This window comes from Leptodactylus fuscus, chromosome 2, assembly GCF_031893055.1.
Source record: "Leptodactylus fuscus isolate aLepFus1 chromosome 2, aLepFus1.hap2, whole genome shotgun sequence".
Classification (NCBI taxonomy): Eukaryota; Metazoa; Chordata; class Amphibia; order Anura; family Leptodactylidae; genus Leptodactylus; species Leptodactylus fuscus.
The window spans coordinates 237,236,221-237,263,636 of NC_134266.1; the positions used below are offsets into that span (position 1 = coordinate 237,236,221).

The 27,416-nt window shown below is 40.6% G+C and overlaps 1 protein-coding gene across 1 annotated transcript in view; it reads left to right on the forward strand.

Annotated features, from left to right (window-relative positions):
• The window catches only part of LOC142195830 (fidgetin-like), a 70,532-nt gene that overhangs the window by 32,881 nt on the left and 10,235 nt on the right, over positions 1-27,416 (forward strand). Inside the window, exon 2 of the mRNA XM_075265885.1 lies at positions 18,945-19,078. The gene's annotated coding sequence lies outside the window, so the exon portion shown is untranslated. The remainder of the gene's footprint in view (positions 1-18,944; positions 19,079-27,416) is intronic.

The window sequence follows — 27,416 nt, forward strand, 5'->3', positions numbered from 1 at the left end:
GCACCAGTGGTTATATCCAGTGTGACCCCACCCTAAGATATGACCTGTAGGGTCTCCTCGGATATATCTGTAAAAAATGTATGAATGTCTGATTAGTTTTAGACCGTGTAGGGACACACCTCCTTGACAGGCGGAATGGTAACACCCAGTTGTCAGATTATTCCTACATTTCTAGGAGACATAACAGAGAAACTGCTCTAAATTGTGACGGAATTGTTGTTACAGCATACTTACTGTTTTCCCAAAAATAGGACAGTGTATTATATTAAATTCTCTTCCAAAATATACGACCTGTCTTATTTTCGGGGGATGTCTTATGCGGCGACTGGAGCGGGGGACAATTGGCAGTCATGCCGGCGCTTCCTTAGCGGAGCGCCGGCATGACTGCTGGTTGTAGGTTGTCCAGGAGGTAAAGCGGGGTGTCTTATTTTCGGGGAAACAGGGTATATACTATGTATTTGCTAAAAAAAAAAAGTCAGGTGAAATGACAGGTCTTCTTTAAGCAATTGCTGCAATATTGTCTTGCCTTCTGGCACAGTTTTTAACATTCTAGACTCATTGCCATTTAGGCTAGGCCTCATATCTGTATTGAAATCCTTATATTAATGTAATGGCATTGTCTACGAAACAAGGATGGCCCGTTGAAAATGTTACTAAAAAGCAAAATAATGAAGAAAAAAATGGCAATAGAAGATGCCGATCACATCTTTTTATCTAATACATGTATTTCACCTGATTATCATCTTGGCCTGACATGTCAGTTTTCTTAAGTGGCGTTGACCTCTCTTTTGGACCACGGGCCACCTTCGTTAAGACTTGCATACAGAATACCAGTGTCTGCTGCTAGATGACCTATTAGTCGGTTTAGGCCTGGTTCACATCTGTGTTCGGTATTCCGTTCGGAGAGTTCGTGTTGGGGACCCCCGAATGGAATGGAAACACATTGACAAGCTTATGAAAGCACACAGATCCCATAGACTATAATGGGGTCAGTGTGTTTTCCGCGCGGTGTCCGCACGAATCATGCCTAGAGAAAAGTACTTCATGAACTAATTTCCTCTCCGCATGACTCGTGTGGACACCGCACAGAAAACACTTGGACCCCATTATAGTCTATGGGGTCCATGTGCTTTCATAACCTCACCAATTGTCAATGCATTCGGTATTCCATTTGGGGGGTCCCCAAGCGGACTCTCTGAACGGAATACTGAACGCAGATGTGAACCAGGCCCTTTCATATGAAGCCATGCCCACTTGTAGAGCAAGGTAGAAAAAATCTGATTTTAAAGTAGATTCACCAAAATGCAGTAAATCTGCCCAATGCGCCTGCTGATTTTCAGTATCTGTCCTGAACATGTAACACAAGGAACCAGACATTTGTAGAGTTGTTTTTATGTAAAATAACATTATTCCACCTCATTGAGATACATAGGAGCGTAGCTACAATAATTTGTCTTAATTTTCACATCACATTGAAATGCAAGAACCTGCCTGCTCCTTATCTCTATTCTGCACAAAGCATTCTACATTAAGATGTTTACATTGAAAGCAATTGAGCCAGCTGATGCTTAAGCATTATTGCTGACTTCATTTCTGGAAAATTGGCTTATTTGAGTGTTTTCTGCTCCACTGCTGCCAATTTTGCTCGGCGCTCTCCTCTAGTCTCTGGAGCGGTGACAGGGTTGTACTGGTCAGGCTTACAGGCTGATTGAAATCTTTCCCTAGGCTGCTGACATCCTTCCCTCACCTGCATTACCTCGCAGGTTCTTTCTTATTTCTTTATACTTTAACTGGTTGTAGGGTGAGGGATTTAGGGATCATCTTTGGATTGGAATTTGGAATTTCCATTGAAAGTTACAGCAGTGCTTTAAGCATTAGGCAGCAAGATTTCTTCTTGGTGTTATTCGCCATGTATGGTCGGTTTCATTGACGGTCACTGGCAAAATATAAGATGTACATGGCGGGGTGGTGGAATTATTGTTCATCAGATGATCATTTATTCCACAGTTGTTCGTCCGTAAGCCTAATGTGTTTGGCCACCCTTAGAGAACCGCATAACAAGCCTTAAGGATTTCATTACACTTCTTCATGGCGGAGACTTTATGAGGACCCTGAGGATACAGTTATGGGGGCAGTGGAGAAAGTCCCTATAAAAGAGTCATTAGGTCAGTGGTCCCGGAGAGTCCACAATGGTAGGGCAGGTTGTAGAAATGTCTTCTACTGCTTATTGGATGCATTTTGTATAGAAATTCTATATTGGGTGATTTTTAACTATTCGCTATTTTTAACAAGTCTACATTGCCACAATTAACCCTTCACTTCTCATAGACCTGTGTAGACATATTCACCTTTATTCCCTTTGAACAAGACGACAGCACTTAAAAAAGGTATTTGCTGTTGTACGTTTCCAAAAATCTTTCTGCCTTTTGAACCAGATTTCCTAATTTGTTAGAAAAACATAAACTAAATCTCTGTAATTAGAGTTGAGCGATCGTGTTCGGAAAAGAACGGATTCCAATCGGCGATCGAGAAAATTTCACGATCGCCATCGGAATTCCAAACACGATTTTTTTATGTGGGATCGAGATCGGCGATTTTTCCCACAATGCTTTGCTTAGCCTCCACACTGAGTATACGTTGTATATTCAGTGTGAAGGCTCCGCTGCAGTTCCATAGGAATGAATGGAAGCAACCGACACACAGCCTTAACCCCCTGCGTGCCGGCTGCCTCCATTCATTTGAATGGAAGGCTAAACTAAATCTCTAGCAGCTACTTACCTCTAGAGATGGCTGCTCCGGTGCCCTCCTTCTTCTTGCCTCGCTGTACCGCCTCCCAGGTTAGTGTTTAAAGCGCTAGGTAGGTGGCTTAGTGTGGGCGGGTATAGGGCGGGGAGACGTGACGTCTCCCCTCCCAGTACCCGCCCACACTCTCCTAACCCACCCACACTCTCCTAACCCGGCAGGGAGGGGGCAGCGAAGAGAGAAGAGCAGCGTGGAGCAGCAGCGAGGCGAAGAATGAAGGCACGGGGCACAGGACCAGCCATCTCTGGAGGTAAGTGGACATCGGGGGTTAGGATTGCTTTTAAAATCCGATCTCCGATTAATAAAAAAATCCCATTGACTTACATTGGGATCGGAATTGGGATCGAGATCGGGTTCGAATGAAAAATGATCGGAAATCGTATTTTAAAATCGATCCTGAAAAGTCAAGATCGGCTCAACCCTATCTGTAATACATATCATATAAATACTTGCCCACTTTAAAAGTGAATTGAATTACAAAAGTTCCCAGTAAGAGCTGTGTCTATATATACTAGACTTCAGTGACTAGAATATTAGTATGTTGGCGATTTTTTTTACTTGTTTGTGTTGTTTTAACCCAAGTAGAATTTCCATATAGACTTTCATGGAGAATAACTCCGGAGTTTATGTCTCAGGCTGGTCATACACATTAGAAATCTGTTGGCATAAGCGTGCATGTATTCATGACAGGAAGAGGGGAGAAAACAGAAATGGCTACCAATAGGACAGGGGATAAGTGTTCGCTGGGGGCCTGGGACTTATCTCCAGGAAAGCCCGCATCTCCATAGAAGTGAAAGTAGCGCCAGTCACTCATCCACACTGGTGCTCCATTCACAAGGAGGCCTTAGGCTATGGTCACACCTGCGTTGGATGACCGTTCGAGGATTCCATCCCCCATTCTGCTTGAAAAATGTGATACGAGAAAAATGCAAACAGGACTTTTTTCTCCACATTTTTCGTGCAAAAAAAAAAAAAGAAGCGAGCTGCCCTTTCTTCAGGCGGATTCTGTGGCTGATTCAGCCGTGGACGTCCACCTCGCGACACCACCTTCCAGACTAGGCCCATTCATTTGGGCCTAATCTGGAGCGGAAAGCTGCGACTGTCGGAAGCTGCAACAATTGCAGCTAGCCGCGGCAGACGCATTTTGGTCCGGATTCTGACGCGTCAAAACCTGGACCATTTTACTCTGTGTGAACTAGCCTTTAAGGTAATAGCTTATAATGCTGATATTGTATCTAAGTGTATGTTAAAAATACATTAACTCAGTCATGGATGGATCTGTATATACTTAGAGTAATAAGATTAACCTGTAACCTTAAATAAAGTTTGTTGCTGCCATTTAACAGACCAATTTGTAGTAAAACCTTATAACATATTCCATGGACCTGTTGAGAACTCGGCCATATTGATGATACAAGATGTGATGTATCTGAGAGCAGCCAGCTAGTACTGGCACTGTCAGAATATAGCATTTGCTTACTTGGCACTAATATTTGATAATGGGAGACTCTAGGCAGTGGCGTAACTACCGTAGCAACAGAGGTAGCTGCCATAGGGCCCGACACGTCAGGGGGCCCGGGCCTCCGACGTGTCAATTTGAAAAAAATTTTTTTTTTTTACTTCTGAAAGCTCGCCCCCTGTGAGTGACCTATTTTGTTAGCCTTTGCGGGGTGTTCGAGACAGGACCTTACACAATGTCTCTTCCCTCAGCGTGCATCCTGAAGAAGAAGCGGGGGAGTCCATGTTTAGAAGCGCGGAGCACTTGTGAAGGCAGGCAGGACAGGAGCACTGAGCGCTTGTAAAGACAGGTGAGCTCAGTGCTGGTAAAGACATCGCTTTGCACTTGCTGTGTGGTGGTGACGGTGTCCATGTTGTCCATCGTGAGTAAGTGTTTTTTTTATGTTTTTCTCCCCCTGGGTCTCCGATTATTATACTCTGGGGTCTGAAAAGTACAATAATTGTTTATGGGTAGGGCATAATACTGTGTGCAGGGGCCACTATGGGAGATAATACTGTGTGTAGAACCACTATGGGGGATAATACTGTGTGCAGGGGCCACTATGGGGGATAATACTGTGTGCAGGGGCCACTATGGGGGATAATGCTGTGTGCAGGGCCACTATGGGGCATAATAGAGCGCGCAGGAATGCGTAGGAGAGGGTCGGTCGAGGTCTTCGGCGTTGGTCGGGGGGGGGGGGGGATGTCAAAAGTTCACCACGGGGCCCCGCCATTCCTAGTTACGCCACTGACTCTAGGTTTCCCCTGCCGTAAACTTCCCTGAGCTTATGTCAGCAGAGTGATTAGAATGGATGATATCTATCTATCTATCTATCTATCTATCTATCTATCTATCTATCTATATCCTATCTATCTATCTGTCTATCTATCTATCTATATCCTATCTATCTATCTATATCCTATCTATCTATCTATCTATCTATCTATCTATCTATCTGTAGAGAAGATCTTTAAGATGCCATCATAAAATAAAACTTGCCATTAGTAAAATTCACATCTATCCATGCGTTTCTCCCAGTATGACCAGAGTCTAATGTTTTATTGTTCGCAAGACGCATATGAACAGTAATGCAGGTTGTCTTGTTTTGTCAGTGCCAGAGGCATAAACATGGATGGGTATACTTAGATAATTGGCATTTTTGACATTCCACATAGAGTCTGAGCATGTGTCCTCCTTCTGTGCAGTGAACATTTACATTTTTCAGTTTTATTGATACACATGGTCAGTTGCGATTCATGAATATTTGAGTGCGTCTTATTATTGCCATGTGCTGAGCGCTGTTGCCTTGCAGTATTGGGGTCCTGAGTCCTAATCCAACCAAGAACAACATCTGTATTGAGTTTGTATGGATTTCCTTTGGGTACTCTGATTTGCTCCCACATGCCAAAAATATACAGATAGGTAAACTGACTTCCGGTAAAGCAACTGACCCTTGTGGGTGTTGAGAATGAGCATCTGTATGGCAGCCATTGCCATAGTAGAGTAGGCATGATAGAAGAGCAATTATGTGCGTCAAACAATGGTGGTACCTTCTGGCTTCCTAAACTTCAGCTATGGCCTGGTTCACATCTGCGTTTGGTGTTCCGTTCCGAAATGGAATACCGAACGCAGATGTGAACCAGGCCTAGGAAATGATCATCTTCTTCATCAAGTGTCATTGCGACACACACACAATCCATGTTGGCAATACAAGTAATTACAAATGAATCCACCAAAAGTGCTGAACCCCATCAGCCAATACCTAATGCTAGCCATACACGTCAGTTTCTGTCTATTAAAATGGCCAATCTTCGGTTTAACAAATTTCAATTACTCAATTGATGGTTGGGTTGTTTGCACAAATAATGCATTCATCCAATGGACGGTCACATCATCGCCATCCAGAATCTATTGTATATAGCCAGCTTTATTCTACTATTTGCTTCATATGGATTTGCTTGCTGTAGACCAAATGTTAAGAACCAAATCAGAGGCTCATCTGTATCTTCTCTGCATTTCTTTACATAGAGACTACTGATATTAATCTCAAGGCTATTGACCATTAGATCATTTTTCTCAGATATTTCTCCCCACGGCAATCATCTTCTCTATCTCTAATGCAGGGAAATACATGATATGGCATAAGCACCTGAATACTGAAGCTAAAGCTTCCCCATCTGAGAACCATCATTCATAGTGAGCGCAGCGTCCAGTGATTCCAATGACAAGGAGCTGATTACTTCAGTTTGCTGTCTCATTACAAGGTTTAGGTTCTCACTGTGACAGCCTGGACCCGAGATGGCATTGTGCTATATGGTGTGATCTGTGATATTGCGAAATGTATTTTCACTTGCCTGCGGCACGGTACATAGTTAGAATTAAGATCTGCTGTATTTCAACATCATCCTCATAGGTTACAAAAAGATATTTCATGCGCTGCCGATGATCACATACAAAACTATGGGATTTTTTTTACAAGGGTTTTCCCAATTTTGGAAGGTGGGATATGATGGACAGGACTCTCACCGATCCTAAATGTATATGGGATTATTCACATAATGGATCCCACCACTCTAGTTTTTGTTGGCACGAGCTGAAATTTTCCAGCCTGCCATTGGCCATCCCATTGGGTTGAAAATAGTTGAATGCGGAAGCGACGGCACATGATATGGTTATACTATGCGTTTGACCCAGCACTAAAAAAGGTCTAATTGTGACCGAAATGTCTGTATGGGTGACTAATCTATTATCTATTATAATACATATTGTAATCAACATTTGTGCCGTATTGCCATGTGGAAAACTAATACATACTAATACACAATAGAAAAAAATATTTGTGCAGTGGAATTTTTGATTTTGTGGACCTTTTTATCTCGTTAATGGGCAGGTCTAGTGCTCAACCTCTTAATAGTGTTTCCCTGCGTCCTCCTGGTGATTCATTTTACGTGGAACAGCTATAAAGTCCCATTGTGTCAGACTTATAACATTGTTAACCCGATCTTTCTAGAATAGCAAAAGTACAGTTAAGTCTTAAAGGGAGTCTGCCAGGACTGAAATGACTCCTATACCCATAATTGTGCTGTGTAGGGGGCTTTAATAGGAATCGGAATCTATTTTTGTGGCCATAAACCAGCGAATAAATGCAGAGATAATTTTTTATGGATATGTAAATCAGCCTGTAAGTGCAGCGGGCCGGGACTGACTTACCAGTCTACAGATATCTGCAAGTGTTTCTGTTCTCTTCTGGAATCACAGTCCAACCTCACCTCTGTAGTTATTATCAGGACATAGCAAAGGGGGCCTAGAGTTTACAGTCACTACTGGGGTTCCCAAAGGCCTTTCTACAACATATGAAGACTCCAGTATTACAGACATTATATGATAAATGGGGCCTCATTACACATTTTCCATTGTGGAGCAGGAGCTTCACGTTATGCCTCTGGCTGTATCATACTAGTCTCCGATATCAGGCCTCCACCACCTATACATACCTATATCTATTTATATACCTCCTTATTGCTTCATTGTTTTTTGGCCAGAATGGTATGTTTCTGCTCCTATTAAAAGGTCCCTACATGGCACTATTATTGGTTTGGGATGGATTTGGGGTCTGACAATATCCCTTTAATATGGGAGGAACATAACATTACATAGCTTTGTAGGTTTATATACCCTAAGAAGAAGATCCACAGCACTTGGTTAAAATTTTCCATTTCTATATAAGCCATTAAAAATGTAGCGTTCCAAAAGTTGAAAGCAATGTCCGTACATCAGACATATCCGTGATAGCCAAAATGTCAGAAAACATCCTCATGCTAATATGAATGACTTGTATCATATGATCGATAATACTATATCTCATACATGATCGATTATAGTGGCACTTTGAGATCTACTTAAGATCTGTCTATTCAGAACAATTGCAGACTCGTGTAACCCACCTGCCTTAGCAAGTATAAGGTTTATTCAGATCTCCAAAGGTTGATGGTTTGGCCATTAAAATTAGACTTTTTTTTCCTAGGGTTTTATATTGTGTGCAGCTCTGTTTGCGGTCTGTGTGGTAAAATGGAGGTTTGAATAACCCCATTGATTATAATGGATCCGTATATCGTCCATTGTAAACGCCAACAGATGATAAATACACTCAGCTGAATAAGCCCTAAAGATAGCTTTGGGGTTTGCTAAGGTTTTGATGCCAAAACTAGGAGGTGAGTGTAAGAAAAAGTAGAAGCGCCTCCTTCCCTTTATGGCGTCTCACCCTTTATGGTCTACACCTGGTTTTGGCTTCAAAACTGCATCAATAAAATCTGACCGTGTGCCCTTAAGGTGCTATTACACTGGCCGATCCAGGACGAGCACTGATCAACAATAAACATGTCAATCGGTGATCGTTTGCTTCTGCCTATTTACACAAATCCTATGCATCTATCTACAGTATCTGGCTCTCTATTTATCTACAGTATTTATCTGTTATCTTCGAGATTGGTAACATGACCGTGTTCCTGTAGTCGCTATATTCTTTCCCATGCCTTGAGATTTTATTTTTTTTACTTTTTCCACCACACCTGATCCTGTTGTACACTGATCTAAGACTAATAAGAGGGTTTTCATCCACATTGTGTTACCTTCTTCAAGGTCAGTTTTGTTCCAGCATATTATCAGGACCTAGCACGATGATGCATGGATATAATAGCAGAACTGTTTATTACTGGCATTAATTCCTACTGGGCCTGTTTTCTGGGGAGGGACCATTATGCTCTGTTAAGATAGATGATACAATATAGGTAACACATGTGTCCCTTACATTATTGCACAAAATAGGACTTTCCTTATCCTTGCTGCTAATAAAATGATTTTCTCCTTCCAGTTTATGGCATTATTAAACCCTGCTATTGAGTAAAAAGCTGGCCATACACATAGGAGAGCCGACTGCAAGGACTGAAATGCGCCGCAGTTTAGGATCTGAAGATGTCACTAGACCTTTACATTTCCTTTTTGAAACAAGTTCTAGAGGGATTTGGTTCCTATCTATTCTTCTCCTGGAGAGTAGGGCCATAAAACATTCATGAGAATGGAAGCCTCAACAACATTTTAGAGGAGAAAAGGAAATGTTCAGATTGATTCAGGATAGAAACGGATTGAGAGATTCCCCAAACATGGCTCAGCACCCGCTAAATATCAGAAATTGTTTTAGAACCGCAAAGTATTCGCTAGTAATTCCCTGAATTCTGCACCTTTTCCTCCATTTTGATGGTTATGTCTTATCTAAGTAGTCCTTGTAGCTAATGAACTGATTATTACAAAGGATAGTCAGATAAAGAATAGTGCGAGAGCACTACAGAGTCCCTACGGAGTCCCGTGCATTTCTTGTGTTTGTATTGTGGCCATATCAGTGCGCCCTAGGGTTGAGCTGATCTTGAGATTTCAGGATTGATTTTAAAATCCAATTTCCGATCATTTTGCAGCCGATCCCGATCGTGAAATTTGTTCGATCGCCGATTGGAATCCGATCTTTTCCGATCCCGATCGCTCAACCTTAGTCAATGCCTCTCTATGGGAAAAGTCACTTTTAGGGCTGAGCCGATCTTGAGATAACCTCCGACCTCTATCCTGCTGGAAAAGATCGGGGTCGTAATTCCAATCGCAATCGTGAAATTTACTCCATCGCCAATCGGAATCCAATCTTTTCCAATCCCAATCGCTCAACCCTAGTGTGCACATTTTACATCATACTATAGAGGTGCTGTCTGACTTTTTGTCATCTACAAAAATATATGTGTAGAGGACTTTCCACTCTGCCAGTGTCAGTAAAAAATGGCGGAAACCCGACATACTCCATTATGGTCTAAGGGGTCTGCGGGTAACTTCTGGACTGGCTCTCCATCTTTCAAGTCTGCCAAAGGAGAGTCCAGCCCAAATGTGAACCTAGCTTTTGTTTTTGATCTTAGACTTTTTAATCTAGTACAGCATTACATCTAGACTCCTAGACCTTATAGAAATAGTGACTTCCAGTTGGAATTCTTGGTTGGGTGGAGTGAGGAGGATGGGTGTGGAGAAGGCTTTTTGACTAGTACAAGATTTCCTCTTGATCTGGTCTTCCATTTGAAAATAAAGGGGTTTTTCCAATTTAGCCAGAAGGAGGGAATGATATAAAATGAACCCAAAATTCTATACTGACCAGGTAAATCACCCACTGGCCCAGAGAAATGATGGCGCCCAAAAGCCTTTATATACTTAGATATGTTTGTCTTCTTTCACATGACTGCCATAGCCAATCACTGGTCTCAGTAGTCTTGTACTGGAGACCAATGAGACCAGTGATCACATGACTATACAGGGACAGGCAAACAAACAAAGATCAGTGGGGACAGCAGTGGGGGGTGGGCTCTTTAACAGGTATTTAGGTTCCTGATGTTATTTGCCATATCTCTATGCTTCCCTGTTTGATGATCTCAGACCATCCCAAATTCACTGTAGTTTACTGTATTGATTGATAACCTTTGATAAGCGGTCCATGGTTACTATTTTAGTTCTATGCTGTAATTTGCTGTTATTATAGTACCACCTCATCTTAAAGAGGACCTTTCACCACTTTTGGGCACATGCAGTGTTATATACTGCTGGAAAGCTGACAGTGCGCTGAATTCAGCGCACTGTCGGCTTTCCCGATCTGTGCCCGCTGTAAAGAGCTTACGGTGCCGGTACCGTAGTGCTCTATGGTCAGAAGGGCGTTTCTGACCATTAGCCAGAGACGTCCTTCTGCCTCGCGGCGCCTATCGCGCTGTGCTGTGGAGCAGGGAGGAACGCCCCCTCCCCTCCCTGATAATACTTGTCTATGGACGAGCTGTGTGAGCAGAGGGAGGGGGCGTTCCTCCCCGCTCCACAGCACAGCGCGATAGGCGCCGCGAGGCAGAAGGACGTCTCTGGCTAATGGTCAGAAACGCCCTTCTGACCATAGAGCACTACGGTACCGGCACCGTAAGCTCTTTACAGCGGGCACAGATCGGGAAAGCCGACAGTGCGCTGAATTCAGCGCACTGTCAGCTTTCCAGCAGTATATAACACTGCATGTGCCCAAAAGTGGTGAAAGGTCCTCTTTAATACATACATTATTTTGGCTTTACCTATTGGATGAATTATCTTATTTCTCAACTGCAATACTTTGCTATTTCTAGAACAATCCTACTTGTTACACGGCTGGACTATTTATATTACATCTATAGATGAATACATTATAAAATATATAATAATATGGTCAGAGAATAATTGTCCCTTATTTCAAAGTGTCTCAAACAATGAGGCAAGCTGAGCAGTCTGAATGTGTAAGGTCATTGATAGTTGCAGACTTTGTCCTTTCCAGATCGTAAACTATCTGAGAACATGAAGCCATAGCTCTGGGCAGATCTTTCCATTTGTTGTTATAATAGGGGCCTGTAGGGGTCACCAGGCAGAGAGTGTAGAAGTGTCTATGTGGAAGTGGTAAAGGAATTTACCATATGTTATGTACATATTCTGCATTCCAGCTATACTTGTTTCTAAAGTATAGGACATTCCTCATCCCCTTCACACTGACTTTTACAGCCATGTCCCAGCGTAGCTGCAAAGTTACGACCAGCTAATCCCTTGATGGGGTCCATAAGGCCCCCATTGACACAAAACTTCTCCTAGGGAGAATCATTGAAATACCACATGAAGTTAGACTGGGAAACCTTGGAATTTCCATCTACCAATTTCAGAGCATGACTAAAATAGCAAAGGATCAATGGCTGCTTCTCTTAGCAGTGCATTAAACCCCATACATAAAGTTCAGACGTTATCCTCAGTCTATAGAAAAGCAAAGTCGTGACATACATTATTTCTATCACAGCCAGAACTTTATAGACAATGCCAAAAACAGTAATACCACATTGTCAAAAAGAACCTGGGACATTGATATCTCCCTTGTTAGATATACCGGGAGCCTCACAAATTGAGAATTGTTATAAAACTGGAATTTATTGTACATGTTTAATCCAACCTTTCGGAACTGCTATAAGGTTCTTCATCAGGCTGGTGAAGGAATCTTATATCAGTTCCGAAAGCTCGCAATATGTCATTATTTTTGTTAGCCATCAAAAAGGTATCAAACTACTGAGGACTCTCAATTTTTACATTTCATATCCACTAGCTAATATGGTACAAAGATGAATGTTTAATCCAAGCATATTGTTACGGCATGGGATAGATGGATTCACTGTACTCCATGCTAACTTATCCCATCAGTTTGTTGGCATTTAGTGCTGTCTAGGATGTTGTAGTCTTATCTATTCTTCCTCCTCTCACTTGTAGATCGGCCAAAAGTGGTTAGGACAATATTCTGGTCATAATGATTCAGTTCATATCTATTTTTATGTATCTGTGTTCACTTTTAAGAGGTCTAGGGGGATGCGTGTGGCTATTAGGTTCTTGATCCCACTGCAACCCTGGAGGGTTTCCCAAACATAGGCTTGTAGACTGGTAGACACTTGGATGACTGCCCAGTTGGAAACAAGTAGCAAGACAAGTTTTCCGTAAGTTTCAGCAAAAAGATGCCATCAATCCCTGAACCTTCTTTTCCTATTGGCTTGGAAGGTTGATGAAGGTTTGTAGGGGTTCTTATCTATTTGAAGAGGACTTGCAGAACAGGTCATTCTTCAATGACTTCAACACTCTTTTTGAAAAAAGTGTCATATCTTTACAAAAGTCTATGGAGAGGGAGGTGGCATGGTGACTCAGTGGTTAACACTGTGGCCTTGCAGCACTAGGATCCTGTGTTCAAATCCTGCCAAGGTCATCTGCAAGGAGTTTGTATGTTCTGCCCTTGTTTGCATGGGGGGTGTGGGGGGAGGGGAGGAATAGGAGTATCCAGAGTAATAGCAGGAGAAACCCCAATCTTAGACTGCTGGTAGAGATGACTAGCACGACCAAATCACTTTCTTGACGTCAATATGCCTCTATGTATGCCCTGCATATTCATAGACACTTGTAGACCATATTACCCTCTGTGTGATGTATCATAAAAAGATAAAATGGGAGAGACACCGAACGCCAATATAGTGTAGTAAATACAAACACTCTAGGTGATGATATGTGATTAGTCTCTTACCTATTGGTGTTGTGAAATAGTCACAACATCATATGAGCATATAAAAGGTGTTATAGCGGCAGCTCTTTCCCTTACGCTGTGGAACAGTGTGATACAATGATAGGTGATTCCTCTGGCCAGCCCGACAGGAGTGGAGGGGTAAGGAGTAAGCGCGCACACCAAAGTGTGATCAACAAATTTCCATCGTCAGCCAATGTGATCATCCAAAATCATATAGATACTGACACTAATACTGAGGCTAATAACAATAATATTGTTGGTAATATTGAAGCCTTTAGTGCATGTGTCAGTATCTATATGATTTTGGATGATCACATTGGCTGACGATGGAAATTTGTATATATTGATTGATTTTAATATGTTGCTACCATATTGGACTGTTCTTTTTATAGTTTGTATCACACTTGAGAAATGGCAGGTGCCCGAAACGCGTCGTGTTTAATAAACTGTTCAAGATCATACTTTGGTGTGCGCGCTTACTCCCTACCCCTCCACTCCTGTCGGGCTCACCTGAGGAATCACCTATCTGTGCGATGTATGGTAGCAATATTTCACCCAACAGTTTGGACAGGACTATAAAATCCAGATGTAGCATGCAGAGGGAAAAATACTAAATAATGCAGAATATAAGCCATGTAATGCCCAGGTTACTGGAAAGTGAAATGAAAGGAGAGGTATGCTTTAGGTCTCATGGTGTCTTGACCTGACCTCATCATTGGGGATTTCTAAGACTGAATAGAGTTTTTAGGTAACTTTTGGGTAGCATTTCTGTTGATTTCACATATATAATGTGAAGATGGAACCCTACTTTGATATTTTAGTGTTTCGCTTGCTTATAATATATTTTGAGTCTTTTTTGTTCATGTTGGGATTTTGTGACTGTTTCACGTGTTTTCCGTTTTTCTTATATTTGTAGAATTAGGAGCCATGGATATAGAAGGTGATGTGTTCACAGTTTATTCTCCCGAATGCTGACACAGTTACTTTTCTCAATGCTCAGTACAAGTGTGCTGCGGCCGTCTCTTCTGAGTCTCCTGTATCTCTTCGGTCACAGGGAACAGATGGGTGATGCTCAGCTGTCCTCACAGCTCTGATACATATTCATTTTCCCATCCCTGAACTGTGGTCCTGAAATGGCACAGATGGAGAATGGCCTGTTGGCCGGTCTCTATTTCCTAGTGATGTCCAGCTGCTCTGGATTTGATATATGAGTGGACAGAGTGGACATGGATTGTACTGATTTCAGTTTAAGGTCCTGCTATGGGAATAAGTAGAGGGCTTGGCTGTGCGGACAGCGGCTATTCTTACATCTTGGGGGATGGTAATGGGCATTTTTCCAATTGAGTGCTGGGTTACATGAACAACATTGCTAAACACATACACACATGACATACACACAAGACTGCTAAACACACTTATTGTGGGGAATGGTGGTCCATGAAAACCCTTTTTATGGATAGTTCGTTCACACAGTAATTAATGGTAACTGAATTAACAGATGTCTAAGCAATTTGCTGAGCGCTTATGCAGTGCAGAATACCATGCTGTAAACCGTATGGGATCGTTTATAGCTTGGGCTTAAGTTTTGGTGTCAAAAAAGGAGAAAAAGATAAATAAAATCAATTATTAGTTAAAAAATAACAATAATAATGATCAATGAATATTAATTTTGTTTTCAGCATTTTATTACTTTAGCTTATTGTCTTATCGTATTTCTTTTTTTTATTCCATGTGTTAATACATTTTAAACTATAGATTATTATATATATATATATATATATATATATATATATATTTATATTTATTAATTTATTTATAGTTTATGATTGATATATTTATTTGTATATTTGGTAACATCCAACCCCCCTCCCCCCAAAAAATAAATAAATATATATATATATATATATATATATATATATATATATAATGATTTTATTTTATTTTTTTATTATTTTTTTAAATTATGTGTATTTATTTATTTATTTTTTAATCGTGGGGTTATTTTAACCTCTGAAATCCTGATATTCCTAAAATTGAAAACTGTGTATTTAGCTAAGCAGCTGCTGTAAATAGATATATAAGGCTGCGGCAGAGTTAAGGACTTTCCTATTACATAGATATGATTATAAGATTCAGGTGCACTCGTATGAATGTTATCTATTATTATTATTATTATTATTATTATTATTATTATTATTATTTTTATTAATAAAGACAAATATTCATAGTGCAGTAATACATTGCAAACCAGATATCATAAGAGAGCAAGCTTCATCCTTAAGAGTTTACAATCTATAAATTGATTTATTACACTGAGACGTTCCTGATCCTTAATTCATGACAATCCCTGATTCCCCATGTCTGGTTAGAGAACTGGTTTCTTAAATGCAGAAGATCTTCTCGCTGGAGTCTTCAGACAGTAAGCTCACTTTTTTTTCTTTATAGGACTGAATATGGCACCCAGGGGGGAAACATGAATTCAGGCCTGACACAAGATTGAAATGTTTCTCTGGCTCACTGAGCGAGCCGCACACTTTTCCTCCTAATCGAATTTAGTTATATTTGCTGCGGTTTCCAACTTTGTTTTCATCATTTCATGGGAAGCGCGGCACAAATAACATTACTTATGGCAAAGTAATGGAGTGTAAGGCCTACTCATAGTCCGATAGTTGTGCACTATCTACAATAGGAGACAATGAAGATAAATAATTCCATATTCCAGCATCATTTGTTTTACCCTATTAGGAATTGCAAACTTATTCATTTGTAGTCATTTAACTTCCTATAGCTTAAAGAAGGCGCAAATTTTCCAAAATTTTTGCACTTTGTATGTCCAGTGAGCGATTAGATTTTTTAAATTTCCTTTTCAAGCAGCTAAACTGCTGAATTGGCCTCCAATTCTCATTAGCATAAGAGCGGTCATTGATGGTGGGCATGAAATGACAGCTGGGAAGGGCGCACGTAGATTATATTGTGCTAAATGGCTAAAGAGTGCAGCAGGAAGGAAACAGGGGCAAGAAAAGGAGGCCATAGATTAAATAACAGCAGATAACCTCAAAAATAAGCCATTCTACAGTACTCTGCCTTCCACTGACTTGCATATGACAGCTACTTCATGCTGTCAGCTAAATTAGACTTGGGATATCCCCTGCAAGATAATGTATCAGTGCAGAAAGACTTGTTCTATATTTATCCATGGGCAGCCCTGTAACATTGCCGTGATTTACAGCTGTGTCCTCCGACTTGTTATTTAACCATTGCTAGCGAGGGCACATTTAGAGATAATAGTGTAATGCCATATTAAAAAATAAGCGGGACTTGTAGATCACGTGTGAATAGATGCATTGGTATATGTGAGCTTGGAGCTACTTTTTAGGAACCCTTTTATTGTGTATTCCTGGTTTTACATGGTATTGGCAGTCTTTCTTTCGTGCACTGACTGGCTGTATGGCTGCTTGGTGTATTGAGACATTGAAGTGTCCACAAATACCAGGTTTCCATTTTAACAACTTGTTATAAATTTATTGCAGTTTTATGCAATGCTTGATTTTAAGAAATATCATAATTTTGATTGCACTGAAATATGGATAATTATGCACTTGAGAAAGGTTCCTGTGAGGACTGATACCTGGTGTACTGCTTTTTTCAATAAAAGGACATTTTCCATCCATACAAGTTGCTGGCAAATCGGATTGTTTATATATATATACATATATATATGATTTTATCAAAGCGTGCACCAAGAACCTCACTTTCACAACACATTATATATTACTATATAATATATATATATATATATATATATATATATATATATATATATATATATATATATTGTGCTGTGAAAGTGAGGTTCTTAGTGTGCACTTTGATCAAATCACGTAAGTTCATCTTCCAGCGACAAGGCGGCCTTTGTGCATATTCTATGTGATATTGTAGATTCTATTGACATGGAGAGATATTTTATGAACTTTTTGTTGTACATAATATAGATGCACGTGTATATCTCAGCATCACATTTACAGTCTGTGATATTTATATTTGTGTTACACCTACTTTGTACAAGGGTTATAGCTTTTCACAGCTGCGACTTGACACTCCCTGTTGCCTGGTGGCTGCCCCTTGTTCTTATGGTACAAATACACCCAGTAGAGGTGATCTCATATCCCAGGCGTCCGTGACTCTCTCGCCTTGCTGTGGAGACAAATTGTCAAGAAATCAGATGGTTGAGCATGACTCCTCGGATGCATGCTATCAAGAAGATTAAGTATGTGGGTTAAGGATGCGATTTCCCTCTTACCCATTCCTCCTGGGAAATAGGATTTAATCAGTTGAGATTCTCAGGCTGTATAAACAAGCTCTTAGCATTTCCCTTTTAATCTTTTGACCGTACTGTCTGGGTGTTCTCTAAATATGAGCGTTATAATAAGGGTGCGTTTCTGTGTGGTACTGTGGACCTTGTTAAAAATGTCAGGCCTTAGTCATCAAAATGACTGGCCTTTTATTTTCCCTGGTCATTAGAGAGGAGAGCAATGGACTAGCTGTCCCTGTCAGACACTTGACGTTCGGGGACTGTCACCTGTTCAGAGATGCATCTTCTTGGCAAGTTGTGTCCTGTTCGCCCATATATTTTTGACCATGTATACGTCAACCAGCTGCCATATGGATAATCATTTTGTCCTCTGAATTAACCCATTTATCTCAATAGAGATCAGTGTTGTCACCCTGGTCTGCGCACACCACTTATGCGTGTGATCATTTGTGAAATTAATACAATAAAAATGTAACAATTTCTAAAGTATAAATGAGTCCAGTGTGTGAAAAATGTTTAAAAAAATATAAAATTTTCAACTTCAAAATGTAACGATTGAAATCCCGGTTCACTCTAAAGCTTAGGAGTCCAGTGGGCGGTCTCACTCAGTGACTGACAGCTTCTCTTATATGAATATGCATTCAAGGGTGGCGGTCTATCACTGACTGGGGCCGCCTACTAGACTCATACATATAAAGAGCAGAGATCTTAATCCATAGGTTACAAGTTATACTGAATTTGTTCCTGCAGACCTATAGATCAATCTGTTCGGCTCCTCCAGCACTATATCATGCTGCTGTCAGATCAGACTGTATATTCAATGTGACATGTTGCCTTTAAAGAGGCCTTTATCATATATGTAGTGCATTATGTCATTATCTCAGCCATGTTGACCAGTAAATGGTCCAAACAGTCTCACATGATGTGGTTCACATGAGTCCATGCGAAACATGTCAGTCATTTCTTGGTGTAGACTCCTATGTCTTTGCTGTCACACGGGGGACAGGGGACAGGTTGTGTGCGCCTTGTCATTAATCCATTTACACTTAATTATTGCTTCTTGTGATTACATTTCCTAATGTCCTTGTTTAACCAAAGGCTCCCCTAAGACTATACCATCCGATTAGATCAAAGTTTCATCTATGCTTTTTGGCTTTCCTACATAAAATTATCCTATATACTGATTTTTTTCTTTCTCTTTTTAGTTACATTTTGCCAAAAAAAGGACAATCGGTCTATCCTGCAACCACAACTGTGAATCCATATGTTTGTAGGTAACAAAGCGGCCCTGTCTGCTTGGACATCGTTCACTTGGAGTATGGTTGTCAGTGGATCGGATGTGAGTAGCTTGAACCAATGGCCATATGTGTGCATGTTTACATAATGATCCATATGTCTATAATAATTATAACAGTCAGGAGAATACTCTTTTTTTTTGTTCTATTTAACCAGAAATTACAAGTAATAACCTTACTTCATAGTATATGATATGTATGTGTCATGTGATCACTATATATATATATATATATACACTGTATGTATATATATATATATATATATATATATATATATATATATAGGCATAAACACAGATACACTGCTGGTATTATAAAATATATAATAAATAATAAAACGTCACAAAATGCACATTTAATTATTTCACGTTGGGAAACCATTTGGTCCGATAGACGATTAGACGTCCATGGTTTGTGTCATGTCTGGTTAACCTTATTACCCACAAAATGTACCCTGTCCAGTAATCCCATTTCATAGATTGTATTGTCATTTAAAGATGGCTGTCAAGCAGAAGACCTACTGCTAATATGGGTACAGCTGCCTCCCACCGAGAAATAGAGTCCAGGGTGTTGTCTATCACTTGACAGAACTAAGCAAATATTTGCGCCCTGAATTTTGTTTTGCAGGTTGGATGTAGATAGGAGATGATGGGATATAACAAGTCCTTCTGTCCAGCGTACTAGTGATTCTCGAAGATTCTCCTCATATAGTTTTTAGGAGAACCTGGAACAAAAGACCAGTTTAGGACGCTGCTGAATAGATTAACAAGATTTCCATAATTAGGGGCCGCTTGGAACAATAGTATCCACCCCTCCCCATCTTCTATCAGTCCTTTGTCTTCTGCGGTGGATAATGGACGAGCAACCAGGGTGGGAATCCGAGATGCCATTTGGTCATTGGGCAAGCATTTTCTCACACTGCCAGGAACGCGCATTCAAACATCTGGCCTGCTCCAAACTCATTCACTTTTCTTTTCATCTTGGGCCTCGCAACTCCTCGTCCACCTGTCAGGCTGCTGTTGTGTTGTGCCCTATTTTTCCCTTTTGCTTATAAGCATGAAATCCTGCTAATGGCTGTAAACCCAGCAGCTAAAAAGTTGCAAAATGCAAAGCAATTTCATGCGTGTTCCTCGAGCTTAGTGGTTAATGCCACCTATTATTCATGCTTGGTGACTTGGTAAGCATTTATAGTTCATATACGTGAAGGATAAACCATCATGACGTCAGTACGAGATATTATAAATTTGATACTACATGGTATGGAAGTGAAGGGTCCAAATACGATATGAGGGGAAATGTGAATTGGATTCTAGATTCCTTAGTAAAAAAAAAAAAAATCTGCTGAGGAAATTGTTTGCTTGTGGATGTGCTAACAGTCCTCCGTCCCTGAGAAAAATGAGAGAGATTTATCATGCCTTGTACGTCAGTGTTCTGGCATCTAGTTCGTGAAAACAATCACAAACAATTGTGACATTTTTCCACTTTTGCCCTGCCAGATATGTGATCAATTACACCAGTTTATTGGCGTAAATGATCCCCGAAATCTATGCCAACTACAAGCTGAAGTACAGTGTTGGCCAAAAGTATTGGCACCCCTGCAATTCTGTCAGATAATACTCGTGTTCTTCCAGAAAATGATTGCAAGCACAAACTCTTTGGTATTAAGATCTTCATTTATTTTTCTTGCAATGAAAAAACACAAAAAAGAATGAAAAAAAAGTCAAATCATTGATCATTTTACACAAAACTCCAAAAATGGGCTGGACAAAACTATTGGCCCCCTCAGCCTAATACTTGGTAGCACAACCTTTAGACAAAATAACTGCGCACAACCGCTTCCGGTAACCATCAATGAGTTTCTTACAAGGCTCTGCTGGAATTTTAGACCATTCTTCTTTGGCAAACTGCTCCAGGTCCCTGAGATGTGAAGGGGGCCTTCTCCAAACTGCCATCAAGAGATCTCCCCACAGGTGTTCTATGGGATTCAGGTCTGGACTCATTGCTGCCACTTTACAAGTCTCCAGTGCTTTCTCTCAAACCATTTTCTAGTGCTGACCTGAAGTGTGTTTTGGGTCATTGTCCTGCTGGAAGACCCATGACCTCTGAGGGAGACCCAGCTTTCTCACACTGGGCCCTACATTATGCTGCAAAATTTGTTGGTAGTCTTCAGACTTCATAATGCCATGCACACGGTCAAGCAGTCCAGTGCCAGAGGCGGCAAAGCAACCCCAAAACATCAGGTAACCTCCGCCATGTCTGACTGTAGGGACCGTGTTCTTTTCTTTGAAGGCCTCTTTTTTTTCCTGTAAATTCTATGTTGATGCCTTTTCCCATAAAGCTCTACTTTTGTCTCATCTGACCAGAGAACATTCTTCGAAAACGTTTTTTGCTTTCTCAGGTAAGTTTTGGCAAACTCCAGCCTGGCTTTTTTATGTCTCTGGGTAAGAAGTGGGGTCTTCCTGGGTATCCTACCATACAGTCCTTTTTCATTCAGACGCCGACGGATAGTACGGGTTGACACTGTTGTACCCTCGGACTGCAGGGCAGCTTGAACTTGTTTGGATGTTAGTCGAGGTTCTTTATCCACCATCCGCACAATCTTGCGTTGAAATCTCTCGTCAATGTTTCTTTTCCGTCCACATCTAGGGAGGTTAGCCACAGTGCCATGGGCTTTAAACTTCTTGGTGACACTGCGCATGATACACACAGGTCTTTGGAGATGGACTTGTAGCCTTGAGATTGCTCATGCTTCCTCACAATTTTGCTTCTCAAGTCCTCAGACAGTTCTTTGGTCTTCTTTCTTTTCTCCATGCTCAATGTGGTACACACAAGGACACAGGACAGAGGTTGAGTCAACTTTAATCCATTTCAGCTGGCTGCAAGTGTGATTTCGTTATTGCCACCACCTGTTAGGTGCCTCAGGTAAGTAACAGGTGCTGTTAATTACACAAATTAGAGAAGCATCACATTTTTTCAAACAGTGCCAATACTTTTGTCCACCCCCTTTTTTATGTTTGGTGTGGAATTATATCCAATTTGGCTTTTTGACAATTCTTTTTGTGGTTTTCCATTGAAGACAAATTAAATGAAGATAATAATACCAAAGAGTTTGTGCTTGCAATCATTTTCTGGAAGAAAATGGGTATTATCTGACAGAATTGCAGGGGTACCAATACTTTTGGCCAACACTGTAGATCTCATTGCAGGCACGTGGCCTGGCACAGTCTCCCCTGGTGGACGGGAGGTGAAGAATGGTATTGAAAATGTCAATCTTTATAAATGAGCCAAAATGATTTTTACGATATTTCTAGGATTTGAGATACAACAGTAGACGGCTCATATTTCTTTTTAGATCCAGCTAGCAAAATTTTAAAAAGTGGATGTTTTTTTTCAAAAACAGTGCCACATCTGTATGCAGTTTGTATGTGGTATTGCAGCTCAGCCTAATCTATTTTAATGTAGTGGGCCTGCAACAATAGACAAAACTTAGAAGAAAGTAGGCATGGTTTTTTTAATCCACAGTCGGACATGTGAATATTATTCACCGTCCTTTCCTAGTATAAAACATGGTCACGAGTTATGCTGATGGTTTCACTTAATGAGAAAACTGCAGATCCCTTCCCTTTGGTGTATTTAATAGGCTCAAGCCTTAGATCCATGACTAGTCATGCTATGCCGCAATGAAGGTGATGTTGCCATTGTGTAACATATTGGTATAGCCCACTTTCATTATCATATAAACATACCTCGGTCGGCATTTTTTATGGTTGACTACCACTCCCCAGCACATCTACATTTGCCATTCTGCTTTTCTCACTTTAGCAATCTTTCTCTACATTCATACTTGGCTGTCTTCTATGTTACCATTTTGCACCATGAAACAAGGCTTTTGTTACTTCTTCATGTTAGATTTTATTACTTCTTTACTACTTTTATTAGAAATGCATATCTATTAGACCGATGGTTGCTGTACTGAAGACAGATGGATGTGTGTAGGTATATATTTTATATATGGTTTATTATTTTAAAGGTTTATTTCCTAAGTAAGCAATTCAGACCTATGTCTAATGTAAATGACTACAGGGGCATGTCCATAAAAATTCTGGCACTGGGATCACTGAATGGGCACATTAAGGGTAAGTTCACATGGGTTTTTTTGGTAAGGAACATGAGGTGGAGGCTGCCTCAGGTTCCGGACCAAAATACGGGTAGCTACGACTAGATTCCGGTGCAGTGCATTAACCTGTCCCAACCCAGTGGCTCCTCAGACATTATATTGTAATGCCCCTCTCCAGTTGCCCTCACAGTATAATTTCCCCTCCAGTGTCCACTAGAGATGAGCGAACACTGTTCGGATCAGCCGATCCGAACAGCACGCTCCCATAGAAATGAATGGAAGCACCTGTGACGCTGGCCGGCCGCCGGCAAAGTGTACGTTGCAGGTGCTTCCATTCATTTCTATGGGAGCGTGTTGTTCGGATCAGCTGATCCGAACAGTGTTCGCTCATCTCTAGTGTCCACCACAGTATAATATCCCCCTCTTGGTTGCTCCCACTTTAAAATGTACCCTACTGTTGTCCCCACAGTATAATATCCCCCACCAGGTTTTCTCCACAGTATAATGTTCCCCTTCTGGTTACCCCCACAGCTTCATATTCCCCAAAGTTAACCCCACAGTATATACAGTATATCAGACAAAAAAACAAACAAACCCAAAACAATACCTTTCTCTTCCCCTGTTCACTTTTGTCTCTGCTGCCAGCAGCTTCAGGAAACAAAAGGCAATGTAAGTGACATCACTACATTGTACCTACTGCTTCCAGGGAGCAAAGGGAGCAGCTGTATGGTGAAGCAGGAAGCAGGGGGGCTACCTGCTTCACCATTGCACGTAACTCAACTTGTAGGCCTGACACGACAGGGCAGAACAGCAGAATAACACTCAAAATGCAGGACTACCCTGCTGTCCAAAAGTGGCCTAGCCACCTTAGGACCCACTGCAAATGCACCATTGGCCCTTAGGTTAAAGTGGCCCAGCACCCAACTGTCAATTCAGAAATAAAATTAACAGAGTAACAGTAAAGTAAAGATCAAGGAAAAGATTCTATAGAATTTTTATAATCATAGGAATGCAATAATGTAGATAAACAGCCATGTTGGGAGAGCTGGAATTTAAGAGGATGCCTGATCTCCTGCAGCAAACTATTTTGACATTATATTCTGTTGCATACTCTGCAGCAAGTTATTCATATGTTATTTCCTTATATGCGCCTGTATAGAGAGAATAATTCAGGGCTATCTATTAAATGTCTACTGTATGTCTGAAAGTGGCTGAAACGTGTGTAAGACATGAGAAGGAAGGCTATCCTATAGAAGAGATGACAGTAAGAGGTGTCAACTCCTTGTCCTTATTATAGCTATGTGTGATTTGGTTCTATAATACAGCTTGGCATTATATAGTCATTTTTCTCTCACCAATTTTGAGTCTGCCAGAAAAAAATTGGTATATTCTCCATTACATAATAATATTCTAGAAGGAAAGACTCCATGAGATTTCTTCTAAAGGAAAACAGAATGCCTACAGATTGGAAAAGATTCATTGGACCTTGTGGCACCTTACAGGTGACATAAAACAGACTTATCGGGCCTTGTGCCAAGATATGGAGGCCAAACACATAGCATTGCACTAGATAGAGCCCTAAAGGGGACATGATACCACGTGGCACTAGATGCATAGCACTGTACAAACAGATGGCTCACACATAAGATGAAAATTCAATAAAAACTTTATCATTTATTTCTAAGTTTATGAGATAGTCACATCCTTGCCTTGAGTATTTGCTGTAGTAAATTGGTCAAGGTACTGGGCAATATTCAGGTTACGTGAGCTTGTTAGATGTTGAGAGAATGTATTTCAGAGGAGGAAGACGAGAAATGCTCTTAAAGGGTACAAAGGTATGCAAGAGGTAAAATCCAAGGTTGCTCCTCACATGATCTCAATTTCTGTTAAGAGAAGTCTTAAGACACATGGTTGTCTGTTGGAAGTAAAGCCTTTTGTTCAGTTAAATTACTTTTCCTCATTCGCTTCTACATGGAAAGATTGTACCAATTTTCTGGAGTACAATCAATGGAGACTCTTGGGCTATGCAGCCTTGATTCTGCTTTCTACTCTTGCTGAAAGCTCCTTTCATCTTGAACTTTTATGATGGCCGATGTTTTTAGAAAAAAATGTCTTGTAGTATAAAAATAAAAGCCAAACCAAGAGATTAAAGGTGGATGACTTTGATGAGGAATGGATCTTATCAACAGGAACATGTTGAGATGTCTTCAGAAATTCTCACATGACGTCATGTCAATTAGAGAAAACAAGGGACATTACTCCCAGGACCATAACATTTAATCGCTGGATGTCTACATTGGGAAATGTATAAAAAATGATGACCGTCAACACTAGAAAGAATTGGAGAAGATGGTACATGGGTTATAGTATAAAACAGCATTCCATTAATGTCAAAGAAGTCCAGATGACTGTCATATCCATTTACATTCACCATTATATTTTCATCTGCATGAATCCACTATGTTAAACATACTGAGCAAGCAATGACAAACCTATATATTGTCTAAATGGGTATTTACAGGAGTTTGTCGATATTCAATAGATACAGTCCTATGAAAAAGTTTGGGCACCCCTATTAATCTTAATCATTTTTAGTTCTAAATATTTTGGTATTTGCAACAGCCATTTCACTTTGATATATCTAATAACTGATGGACACAGTAATATTTCAGGATTGAAATGAGGTTTATTGTACTAACAGAAAATGTGCAATATGCATTAAACCAAAATTTGACCGGTGCAAAAGTATGGGCACCTCAACAGAAAAGTGACATTAATATTTAGTAGATCCTCCTTTTGCAAAGATAACATCCTCTAGTCGCTTCCTGTAGCTTTTAATCAGTTCCTGGATCCTGGATAAAGGTATTTTGGACAAACAATTCAAGTTCAGTTAAGTTTGATGGTCGCCGAGCATGGACAGCCCGCTTCAAATCATCCCACAGATGTTCAATGATATTCAGGTCTGGGGACTGGGATGGCCATTCCAGAACATTGTCATTGTTCCTCTGCATGAATGCCTGAGTTGATTTGGAGCGGTGTTTTGGATCATTGTCTTGCTGAAATATCCATCCCCGGCATAACTTCAACTTCGTCACTGATTCTTGAACATTATTCTCAAGAATCTGCTGATACTGAGTAGAATCCATGCGACCCTCAACTTTAACAAGATTCCCGATGCCGGCATTGGCCACACAGCCCCAAAGCATGATGGAACCTCCACCAAATTTTACAGTGGGTAGCAAGTGTTTTTCTTGGAATGCTGTTTCTTTTTAGACGCCATGCATAACGCCTTTTTTATAACCAAACAACTCAATCTTTGTTTCCAAAATGAAGTTGGCTTCTCCAAATGTGCTTTTGCATACCTCAGGCGACTCTGTTTGTGGCGTGCTTGCAGAAACGGCTTCTTTCTCATCACTCTCCCATACAGCTTCTCCTTGTGCAAAGTGTGCTGTATTGCTGACTGATGCACAGTGACACCATCTGCAGCAAGATGATGCTGCAGCTCTTTGGAGGTGGTCTGTGGATTGTCCTTGACTGTTCTCACCATTCTTCTTCTCTGCCTTTCTGATATTTTTCTTGGCCTGCCACTTCTGGTCTTAACAAGAACTGTCCCTGTAGTCTTCCACTTCCTTACTATGTTCCTCACAGTGGAAACTGACAGGTTAAATCTCTGAGACAACGTTTTGTATCTTTCCCCTGAACAACTATGTTGAACAATCTTTGTTTTCAGATCATTTGAGAGCGGGCTGTCCATGTTCGGCGACCATCAAACTTAACTGAACTTGAATTGTTTTGTAGAAAGAAATGGTCCAAAATACCTTCATCCAGGATCCAGGAACTGATTAAAAGCTACAGGAAGCGACTAGAGGCTGTTATCTTTGCAAAAGGAGGATCTACTAAATATTAATGTCACTTTTCTGTTGAGGTGCCCATACTTTTGCACCAGTCAAATTTTGGTTTAATGCATATTGCGCATTTTCTGTTAGTACAATAAACCTCATTTCAATCCTGAAATATTACTGTGTCCATCAGTTATTAGATATATCAAAGTGAAATGGCTGCTGCAAACACCAAAATATTTAGAACTAAAAATGATTAAGATTAATAGGGGTGCCGAAACTTTTTCATAGGACTGTATATAATAAAAGGAACCCTGCATGGGCTTTGTGAGACTTTCTGCAGACTAAGGTCCCTTGTACAGGACCGAGTCCCATCCATGGGAAACAGTCTATGTGTGGGTGGTAGGAACCGGACTAAACTACAGT